This window comes from Gallus gallus, chromosome 3 (genome assembly GCF_016699485.2).
Source record: "Gallus gallus isolate bGalGal1 chromosome 3, bGalGal1.mat.broiler.GRCg7b, whole genome shotgun sequence".
Classification (NCBI taxonomy): Eukaryota; Metazoa; Chordata; class Aves; order Galliformes; family Phasianidae; genus Gallus; species Gallus gallus.
The window spans coordinates 102,468,447-102,480,529 of record NC_052534.1 but is presented as its reverse complement, the minus strand read 5'-3'; positions in this window follow the sequence as shown (position 1 = coordinate 102,480,529).

The window sequence follows — 12,083 nt, the reverse complement described above, 5'->3', positions numbered from 1 at the left end:
CAGAAAATTAATCACATTCCACTTTGACTGATGTGAGTCTGCTGTCTTTCCCCAGTCCTAGGTGCAGGTAAAAGTGAAGCAGAGCTTTATCCAGTTTTCAGCACTCTGTCTGGGTTTTTCCTCAATCTGGTTTTCTCTTACTAGCTGTCTAGTGTAGCCTGGTAAATACTGCATACACATACATATTAATAGCTACACATAGAAAATAGCTAAGAGTAGAGTTCAATAAGAAGGTAGGACTGAGTAGTAATGCAGCTAGTAATGCACAAGATCATAACCTTCATCATTATTTTGTGATATTTAGTGATATTTTTCATGAGTTGATTGCACATTGCATCAATGTGGACTGCATAGGTGAAAACAGAATGCTGGGGAGGGGAGGCCACAGTGCAGGGCTAACTCCGCTTCTCACAGCCACCACACACATTCTGTCAAATAAAAACTCATGTGCATTACACATTATATACACTTGATGAGTAAAACATGGTGATTGCTGATGATATTTCAATATATCTATACATGGGTCTGTGAAGAGACTTTTTTTTGTTTTTATTAAGCAGACATATTTTTTCTTATTTAACTATTAATCTTGGGCTTGCTTTATTTCTTAAAATAATTTAATAGATTAACACATTCACAGAAGAAATATCCAGGATATTCCTGCAGTGCTGGCAAATTTTCCAATGTCCGAAATCTCAAAAAGCTCACAAAAAGTATTAAAAAAATTCTCAATGTGTTTTTAATTAGTTTTGCTATATATTTTTGATTAACATTTCTGCAAATTGTCATCAAAGCTGCAAATTTCAGTAAGTCCAAGGAACTGAATCATCACCAATTCCAGAAGTGTCCTAGATGATTATGGGGACATCATTTACTTTTCTGAAGTGGTGTGGCTAAATCAGAGCAAAATGTTAAACAGATTTTATGATTTGCAAAATGGCATCAAGTCACTTATGTAACCTAAAGGAAAAATTGTGAAAAAATTTGAAGATGAAAAGTGGCTCACAGATCTGACATTTTTGGTGAATGTGACCACTCATTTAAATGGCTTAAATGTGCATCCTCAAGATGAAACTCAACTTATCTGTGCTATCTTTCAAACTATAATAGAGTTCAAAATTAAACGTTAGTTATAGCAAGCTCAAGTTACGGCAAATAATTTTATGCACTTTGATACATTGGTCAAACACAGTCCTGTGAACTGCAAAAAAAACATAAACTTGCTTTCCATTCTGAGGAAGGAATTTGAGAACAGATTTCAACATTTCTGAAAATATCATAGATCTTTTGGTGTATTTGTGACTTCATTTTCAGTGGTCTTAAATACATCACCTGTGAATTTTCAAATTGAATGTGTAGAATTGCAATCAGACATTCAACTCAAAAAATTTGATCATTTCACTAGGCTTTTATGAGCCCTGTCTTAGCACAGAATAACATCCTTCATTTCACAATCATACCCTATTTATGTCATCACTTTTTGGCAGTACATACAGTTGTGAACAACTCTTTCCAAGGATAAAGCACATGAAAAATAATATTTCATTAAAAATCACTGAACACCTTGAGAAGAAGTTGTCGCTAAGAACAGCAACAACTTCCACTAAAACAAAAACTGATGCATTAGTTACACTATTACAAGGTAACTTCACAAAAACAAGGTAACTAGTGTTATGGTTTTAAGCTCTCTTTTATTAATGTGTAATTATTTATATATAAATATAAGGAGACGTTTTATTACTTATATACATTAATCATATCATATATTTTGTATGTGGCCCAAGACGCTTCCTCTTCTGTGCAGACCAAACAAGCAAAAAGATTGGACGCCTTTGCTCTAAATGCTCCTCTTCAATTATCTGTGAAGTTCAGCCATTTCTCACATAATTCCCCCTTAGCCATCTGTGAAATCCATCCATCCCTCATGGCACTATCTGTACCTTTTGTCAGTTGTTACATCCAGCAATTTTTCATCTCAAGTTTCGTAATTTCTTATATTCTGTTCTCTTGACAAAAACCTCAGGACAGGACCTACTCATCAACATGAGTATCTTAATGAAGTTTAAATTTTACTTACTATTATCAGAAAAGTATAACTAAAAATCTTTCTTACTCTTTATGAATTCTTTATTAGGTAAAGATTCTTTTAATTTATTCAAGTAATTGCAGTCCTAATTTCTCTTCTTGGTTGTTGGCATATAGTATGCACAACTTCTAGAAAAACTGGTGTTCTAAGCTACGCTGAGTAATTGAGCAACTGTTTTAAAATAGGACAAGAATGACAGAGAATAAATAACTTCTCTTCTGATACAAAATTGCAGACAATTGATTACTTCAAAAGTATTTTAATTGATTCCTTATTTACTTAGTACTCCCCTACAGTGAAATCTGGATGCTCCCTCCCTAGAAGCATTCAAGTCTAGGCTGAATGGGGCTGTGAACTACCTGGTCTAGAGGGAGGTGTCCCTGCCTATGGCAGGGGGTTGGAGCTACATGATCTTAAACGGCCCTTCCAATCCAAACAATTCTATAATTCTATATTTCAATGAAATAAGATACATATGCAACCACACATTTTTCTTAAAAATTTCTTTTCATACAGTTAATCACAGTTATTCACTACCAGCTTTAGTACATTGCATTCGAGATCCCAAAAGAGCCATGTTATTACGTACATGTTTGCTTTATTCTTGGTCAGGGCATATTTTTGCTCGTACTGGCCAGTATGCAAGAAAGGAATAATCCAGTTCTCTCACATAGGTGAGTGTTTGTGAACTCATTTCCTCACAGTAAGTCAAGATGCTGAAGTAGATTAGTTTTTGATCATTTGAAACAGGAGATGGGCAATGGATCTTTAAACAGCAGTCTGCAATTCAGTAGAGACTGGTATTTTATAACTGTGAGTCAGACACAATGCAGCTCAGCTTATGCTCTTTTCTACATGCAGAACAATCTGTGCATTAAATTGGGAAGAACAACTGAATTTCACAGTGGGAAGTAAGCATTAGATTAAAATGATGCACAATCATAGGTATATGATACTGTGCTTAGGAGCATAAAATGTTGCAAGAGAACAAAGAAGTAGAAACGGGTATTTAAAGAGCTGTTTATTTGCTTTATCATTTACAAACAGGTGATTGGGGAAAAAGAGACTAGCAGTCTCCCTCAGATTAATTTTCAACTGAGGCGTCTCTTGTATTAAGATGATAAGCAACTTGTACTGAATTACTATACAAAAAGTTAACTGTCTAAATAACTCTAAGGTTATCTAGAAAACAAGACCAAAAAGCTATTTGTGAAGTGAATAGTGATAAGAAGTGTGCAACAACTATAAGCCAGATAGGCTACTCATCTAATGTAAGGGACTGCAGGAGCTATTTTGTTGAACTTTAGAGAAGGGATTGAAATGTAGAGTTTTCCTTTCTCTTCCTTGGCAAAGCTTTCTCACTGCAAGGTACTAATGTAATCATTTTACTGATATTTGTTCTTCAATCTGCTTTATAAAAATACCCTTTCCCCATTAAATCCAACAAACTTTAACTTGAGAACATATTTTCCTTGTTCAACTTGATAGAAATGTCTGAATGTTAATTTTTAAAAGATAAATTTGACTCAAACAGATTTCTCTAGGATAGCTAAGTCAGGTGCAAGTTTAGTGACTGACTGCTAACATACCTGATCTATATCCCCAATCCACACTCACCTTTTATTTATTACTCACCTTGCCTTTTATTTGGATACGGTCATATGTAGGGATATGTATGATGGGCCTGATGAAGCTGAGGCAGTGGGTCTTATATATTTGATAAAGACTTCATTGCTAGTGATGTCCTGTAATGCTGAAGTTGTCAGAGTGCTCAACGGCTGTTAAACATGAAGAGTATTTTCACCATATTAGGTGAAGTTCTGGTTCTGTTTTAAAAATTGTCTGCCCTTCCATTCCTCAGCTTTTACATTTCAAACAGTTTCTGGCATTTTTTCCCCACAAACAGGCCATATGTCACCCTCTGTGAAAGTTTTGTGTTTCCTCACATGAGATCAGACATCTTTCTGACTCTTTCCTCTCAGGGACAATCATGGCAAGCAGCTAACTTTATCTGCATACCATAAAAAGCTGCTGAGAGCAAATTTAAAGAATAGTCTTAGAGGAAACTGTAGGATAAAAGGATCTTTTACTCTGTCCAGTTATCTTATTCAGCCTGATTCTTAAAAGTGTGAGTCTTTAATTTCCAGTCCTGCAGCATGCCATATGTCGTGACCTTGCTAAGTGGGTGGAAATCACACACAGACAAATAAGAAAAGGAATCAAAGAAAGAAAGAGGAGGAAACTACAATTACAGTAGTAAGGACAATGGGTAATTCAAAAGCGGAGCTTCTATTAGTTCAATGGATATGTTTCTTTTCTTGTACCTGAGTATAGTCTGATTGGTGTATCCTGTATGAACCACCAAGCAATTCAAACTCTTCTATTGAGTAATTGAAAGATCTGCTTATTAAAATTCTTTTATTTCCTACTTCTTTCCTTTCTTTCGTATCACTGACTTTTGCATTAGATCTATTATTAAATTCTGAGCTCTTAAATGTCTGTGTTTTGAAACTGTAAAAAGTTTTATATTCACTTGGCTACTGTAAAACAGATAATGTCATGCCATAATATTCACATACCACAGAATACTAAAGGAAAGATCAATCACCACTTCCCCTTATTTCTGAGGCAACATCCTTGGGCACCATGCTGGTTTGCTCACTAAATAAAATAAACATGGGTACATCGATCTCAGCCCTGTAGGTGCATATGCACAGTTTTACCAAAGTCAGTGAGATTGCAGTGCATTTGATTTTGCTGATCTGAAACAAAGAAAGCTGTGAATTGCAGGGTTGGTCCTAGTGACCCTCTTTTAAACATGTACATAGACAAACATAAATATTATTCTAACCAAATTAATTTTCTCATAAATATCTCTAAGTTGATACTTCATAGCCATCATATTTCAGAAATAAAAGTACAACAGAGCATTTAAAAAGCACCATGTATACGGGTCAATGTACATGTAAGCGTATGTCCACCAAAAAAAGGAGATGGTACTCTTGCCCTAGAATATGATTCTATTAAAAGGGGAGCAGGAGCTTCAGAATTGATGCTTCTTAGTGTGGCTATTATGGCAGATAACACTGCATTAATTTACACTTTACGCTACTTGCTCTTCTTCAGTCATTGTGTATGACAAAGCATCAGTACTGAAGATGCTTTTCCATGTCATAATTCTGTTATATTTTCTTTACAACAGTTTCACATCCCTGAATATATTCCATGTAGTATTTCACAGGTAATTATTTCAAAAGTGTAAAGTCTGCACAGATGAGAACAGTTACAGATTTGTTCACCAGGATGTCGCTTTCTGGGGATTGCAATGGAAAAAAAAAAAAAAAAAAAACAGAAACAAAACCAATATTGCCTTAGCAATTAATTCCTGCAGATGTCATAGCCCTTGCACAAACCTTGCAGTTGACAGTCTGCCCTGATTTATCTGATGGTAGTCTCTTGGCACTGATGACAGGTGTGGTTTATTGGAAACTCCTGAAGTTTACTGTGGCCTCAAGCTAGAAGGCTTGAAGCTATGTGTTTAATGGTGCTGAATAATCCTGCAGTAGTTATACCTAGTATTTTCATTCCTGTTGAGTTTTTAAAAAAACTTTACACACATAGATTGGCAATACGTTTTTTCTTCTCTGTTTACTTTCTAAAATTACAACCTTAATTTCTTGAAGCACAAGAAGTAAATTTTTCACAACAGAGGGATTCAAGCTTTTCTAAAATTTGATCTAGACCCCCAAAAATGAGTTTCAACTATGATTATAACCAACCCTTACCACTTTTATGCAATTGATGTATTTAGCCCCTTGCTCAAGCAAGACAAGTATTGGAGCTTTTTTTTTATGTGTACCAGTAAACCAGAGAAAGTTTGATATTGTTCAAAAATCAAAATCAAACAGAAATTTAATAGAAATAAATATTTCATGTTCATATACACAGATTTTTGATTTTCTGTAAACAGCATAAATACATATAAAATATATATATATATAAAATATTTATTGATGTACTAATTCATTCACATATGTGTGAATATAGACTTATATATGTTGCAAAGCATGAATTTTCCCTTATGCTTTTGATAAAAGTTTTGTGCTTAAAATATCTTTATCCATCCAACTCTTTTTTATTACAAGAACAATCTGCAAATAGACCCAAATTATGGTGATGAATCGAGATGTAGTAATATTAAAAAAGAAAAGATAAAATGAAACCTCTAACTCTCTGGAAAATCTGAAGTATTTGAGGGAATTAAACAATTGGAATATATACTTCCAATGATCCTGAATTCATTTAAAGATTTCAAAGGTCTTTGAAAATGGAGCTAGTATTAGTGTTCCCAAAATTAAAAATTTGTAAATGAGACAGAAACATAGAATCATAGAGTGACTTGGGTTGGAAGGGACCTCAAAGATCACCCAGTTTCAACCCCTTGCTGTGAGCTAGTTGAGACCCTCTAGATCAGGCTGCCTGGGACATCATCCTTGGCTTTGACCACCTCCAGGGATGGTGCATCCACAGCTTCTCTGGCAGCCTGTGACAGGGCCTCACCACCCTCTGAGTAAAGAATTTCTGCTTTCCCTGTTGACCACCCATGATACATTTGGCCTTTTGGACCCTCAAGTTCCAGACAGAGATTCAAGGACGTGACAGTTGTGCTTGAAACTGACTGCTAGGCTTGTAGCGGAACCAGGTGGTAATACTATTTATCTTTCCTGTCTTCATCTGCAGCTTTCATTATTATTTACTGTGTGTCAAGGAAAACCAAAGTCTTTTTTTTGTTTCACTTTGTAACAATGCTTTTTTAATGCTTCATTTCTTCATGCACAAGGATTACCCTTTGCTTGAATGTTCTGAGTCTATAAAAATGTATATAAATGAATGAACCACAACAACATTACTTTTCATTATTCTTTGCCCTTTACTACATAAAAAAAACCACTCATAAATACGTTACAGAGTGTAATCCTCATCAACACGGCCTCCAGCCCTTCTCATTTGGAGTCTCACTCATCAAAGGGCACTCTACAGTGGTGCTTGGACTGAGGTCATGGTCCAAGGGAAAAAGGCTTTTCTTCACACAGACGCATGATAAGACTGTTATTTAGCTTTTAATTCACTGATAAAATACACTGTCACATAGTTATTTTCATACTCTACAAATCTGTGATAATAAATCCAATCTTGACAGGTGATAGCTTTTTTCCTATGGCTGAATAAGATATTCCTGAAGATAGAAAATGTTGATTTGTACCTGTTTTCTATGTATGCATTAGAATAGAATAGAAAGGAATAATGGGTTCTTATCAGATGTAAATCAGTGTAACTACACCAAAATACATCAACTTTCCATAAAGTTATTCAAAGCAGAGCTGTTAGAAAATATATTTCTCCTCATAAATTTCTGTATGCATACATATATACATATTTATATATAAACTAGTTATTTATTTCCATTTAGCACAAACTGACATTGCTACTTTTTGAAAGCTTTATGGTGGCAATTATACCCAACTACTACTTGAAATATTTCAGGTGAAATTACCCCATGTATTCACGAGGAGGGAAAAGTGGATGGCTTATACTGCTTATTGTTCTCATTATCATCACTATGCTCCCTTCTTTGTAGTTTAGCAGGTACTAGCAGACACATTTGTACGGATTCCATACTTAGAGCTTTTTGACCCTATTGGTGCATAACATTCAACTTCCATTTTCATCAGGGAATTTGAACTTGGAACTGTTTTGTTTTGTTTTGTTTTTCTGACAAATTTATATCACCCCACAACTTAAAGGACAGGGTGCAATTACATCCCACAGAAGTCTTCTATGTGACTGCCGTAAGGAATGTGTATACAAATAAATATTATAGTCTGACATTCAACATACATCAGGAAAATGGCTTAAATTCATTTCTTCCCCATTAAAAAAAAAAAAAAAAAAAAAAAAAAAAAGTCTTCTGGATTGGATTCAGTTTTATAAAGATTTACATATGGAAAACAATGTTTCTTTCATTTTTACTGAAGATTATAAGAGGAAAATTACTTACTTACTATAGTCCACTAGAATTCTACCAGAGTTTTTCACAAAACAGAAATAAATTCTGTTGTACATACATGCTACCTTTAGCTATTTAATGTTGCAATCACAATTATCATGTAGAAGTTTCACTTGTGTTGTACCTCATTCTCAAGATCTGTTGCAGTTTGCCAATAGAGTTAGGTATAATATCTAAAAACATTCAACATAAAAACATCTTACTGCCAGTGTGAAAAAAAATAAGGAAATGTCCTGATTCTTCCTGGAGAAAGCAATGACTGTGGATGATTCCTTGAAATGTCCCTTAAGTTCTAGATTCAATTTTATTAATTTTAAGCATTATGTTGAAGTAGACAAACCAAGATGAATGGCCACAGATCACAGATGTAACTTTTAATTAGGTGAGTCTGCTGCTTTTCTTATGATAGAAACTTGTAAAATTATTCTCCATTACTACATAAAGCATCTCACCACATCAATCCATTCTTTTTGCACTGCACAAGTTCTTTAGAATTTGTTGTTGACTGTGTGTTGTAGTAGGCAACTAGTTTCAGCAACTAGTTCTTCATGTGTAAGAATCTCAGTGCATAAGAAAGCAGCGTTTTGCAGCCCACCATAATCTGCTTTGATGATTCTTGATGTACACTAATTTCCTAGGGCGTTCATCAATACAGTTGCAGAATTCCATTCTGGCTGCTCAGCTAAAACTTTTTCTTCATACTGTGGTGTTACTGCATAGTTTTGGTCTTCTTGTTCCCCTGGGGTGATGATTTGCATAGGGTTGACAGTTTATTTATGTGTTCCTTGTTTTGTTTTGGGTTCAGTTTTGTTTTATTTATAGTGTTAGGGCTCAAATCTATTTGGAAGAATTTGTACACAAGCAGAATTAGTTAACATCCAACTCTGAATCTAATAATTAGAGATGAATGAGTACATAAGTATCCATGCTCACCTCAGGCTTTCTGAACCAGCGGAATAATTAACCAACCACCCCAGGCATGCTTGCCTTAAGAAGGAAAGATATCTAGAAACATACTGCTACAGTTCTATGGGGCATCAAGGTTCTTTTTCTTACCTAAAAAATATATGAATACATTCCCCCTTCCCTTTGAATGATGCTCCATTTCTACCTAATTGCTTCTTTTTTATATATATTATTTTTAGATCTTAATCATTTTCATCACACTGTGCAGAGTAAAGAGATCAAAGATCAAAAGGTGAAAAAATATGAAATCATTTCCTTAGCTAGCCTATTGTCATGTATAAAGTTGAACATAATATCTGAAACCTACGAGGGTTTGTCTCTCCCTTAGCACTAGAAGCGTAAGGAGAGGGATGTGACAGAGGGTAATGGATTATATCTCTTTCATGAATAAACACAGTCATCAGCCAAGAGAGCACACTTTACAGGGGCTATATTGACTGAAGCACCCCAAGAGCTTACTTAGTGATTGTTCTTTATACTGTGTTCTTATATCAGGACAGATTAAAAAGTGAAATACTCCGAAAAGAAAGAAAAGAGATGAGGGAATTTCCTTCATCATATTCTGAATAATGCTATGGCTGTCATAGTATTACTGGAAATTAAACTTATAATTCTAGAGTAAAATCTTTATGTACATGGTTATTGATTTCAGTTTTAGTCCATATGTATGTATATGTGTAGTGTATGCATATATGTGTTGATATCTGTTCAAGCATACAAGTTTGTACTGGAAGGAAGATTTTCATGACTTCAGCCCATGATTACTGGACGTTGATAGATGATGTAATTTTTTGTTTTCCTATGTCCACATCTGCTTCTCATAATTCACACCAGGTGCTAGATAGATAGATGAGGATATCAGATGAGTGTTTGGAAGCATTCAAAATGACATATCAAATTAAGGCAATCATTATGAAATGTAGATAAATACAATGATTCCAAATTAATCAATAAATTATTTATTTGCCTGTGAGCAGCCTGTGCACTGTAAGTTAGAAGAGGTAAAAACACAAAAGACAAAAGCTGTTCTCCCAGGCAGTATGTAGCAACTTCTATATGAGAAGCAGTTGAGTAGTCTAAGTGTAGTCACCCTGGAAAAGAGATTACCTGGGGGAATATGGTGGGGACGGTGTTCTAAAATGTGAGTGTTATGAAAGGGTGGTGGGAATTAACTCCTCATTGTCTTTTTTAGCAAAACAAGTAGGATTTGTCAGATGAAGATACAAACAGATAACAAAACTTCATGTATTTCTTTGTGCAACAATAAGAAACATATTCTTATTGTAGGAGTAGTTGAACATTGAAATAGGTTTCCCACAGATTTTTGACTGTTCTTGGAATTGCTCAAAACTCAACTAGACACTTCTGAGCAACCCATTTTAGCCCATGTTTCTTTAACTGAGACATCACCCATATTTTTTGCCGTGCTTTATGTTATGAAATACACTCATTCTGGCAATTTGAGCAAGCTTCATCTGGTTCTGGAGTTTCTCTCAGAACGAATTCTTCCATTCTTTGTCTGTGGACATGCAACAGATATAACATACGTAGCCTGCTTGCAGCAACTTCCTGTCAGAAAGAATGACAAATTCTGTCACATGCTGTCGATGAAAGAGCAAACATATTTTTCTTCACGTTGGAGCTATTCTGCACTGTGGGAAGAACAGGAAAGTTTTTTGGCACTGCCTTTTCAAGCACCCATTTCCTTGGGTGTAGGAGGACCCTGTTCATGTGGGAAGTGCTTTTGGTTTGATAGTGCAAGCAAGCACCTTGTACTGAGGTTTCCTTCATCTTCTTTTCATTGCTTACCATAGCACTTTTTATCTTCTCACTATTGCTGACAGGCTGTGCAGTATGTGTGTGCAAGACAGGAAAGGTCCACCAGATTATGAAAACCCATATCTCAAAGATCAGTATGTTGTCATGCGTATTTTAAATTGATTTCACACCTCATAGTCATGTGAGTACAAAAGGTATACCAGGCGTATACTGAAGCTTGAGCTGCTGCAGATGGACTACATTTTTTTCTTCATAATAATACTAGCAACACAATTTATAGTATGGATATCCTACCCTGAACTCTTATCTCCATGTTGGTCTCATTTGTTGTCTCCTTCAAGTCAGTGAATCCTTTGTTGGAACAATTTTCCAAAATTACCCTCACGTATTTATTGTAGCTACCCTCAGAATAAAGGGTATTTGTTTTGTTAAAGTAGATATGTCTATGTTGTTCATGGGTCATAACTGAGCAGAGACATATAATGAATATAAATGTCATGGAAGGCCCCGCTTCACTGAAGAAAAAGAATAAAACATGTGAGGACCAAAGTCATTTAGAATTTTTTCCCTAAATTAGTTAGGGTGCAGTTCATTTTAACTGGATTCACTTTAGTCATCTCAATCCATTAGAAAAAAATCATTTAAGAAAAACCTTAGGATAACTCAGTTAAAAATGACCCACAGGGGCAAGGAAACTAATTGTAGAGATTCTGGTCTACCTTTGAAATCTCTTCAGGCATATACTTATGGAATTCCTTTACTCATGGTAGTAGACCACACTGTAGTATTTTTCCCAATTACAACAAGTGTTAACAGCAGTATGCCAGAGGGTTCTGAAGCTGATAGCCTCAGGAAGATTTGGAACTGCTCAAAAGATGTCCTGATATCTTCAGAAACATTCCTTTGTGTATCTACTCAAAAACTGACATTGCCACACTGGTGGCTTCTAGCCAAGAGGTGTGATTTTTTTTTTAACACATGGCATGAAGCTTCATTGACAGATGATTCTCTGTCTTTCAAAGGACTAACACATATGTCTGAGTCAACATTAGATACTTAGGGCAAGATTTCCACATGTAATAAATTGGCATAGTTCAGGTGACTGCTATTGAATGTGCCTGAAATTTTATGGTGTGTGACAGGAAAGGAAGTAATAAAGCAACATAAAAATGCCATTATTGATTA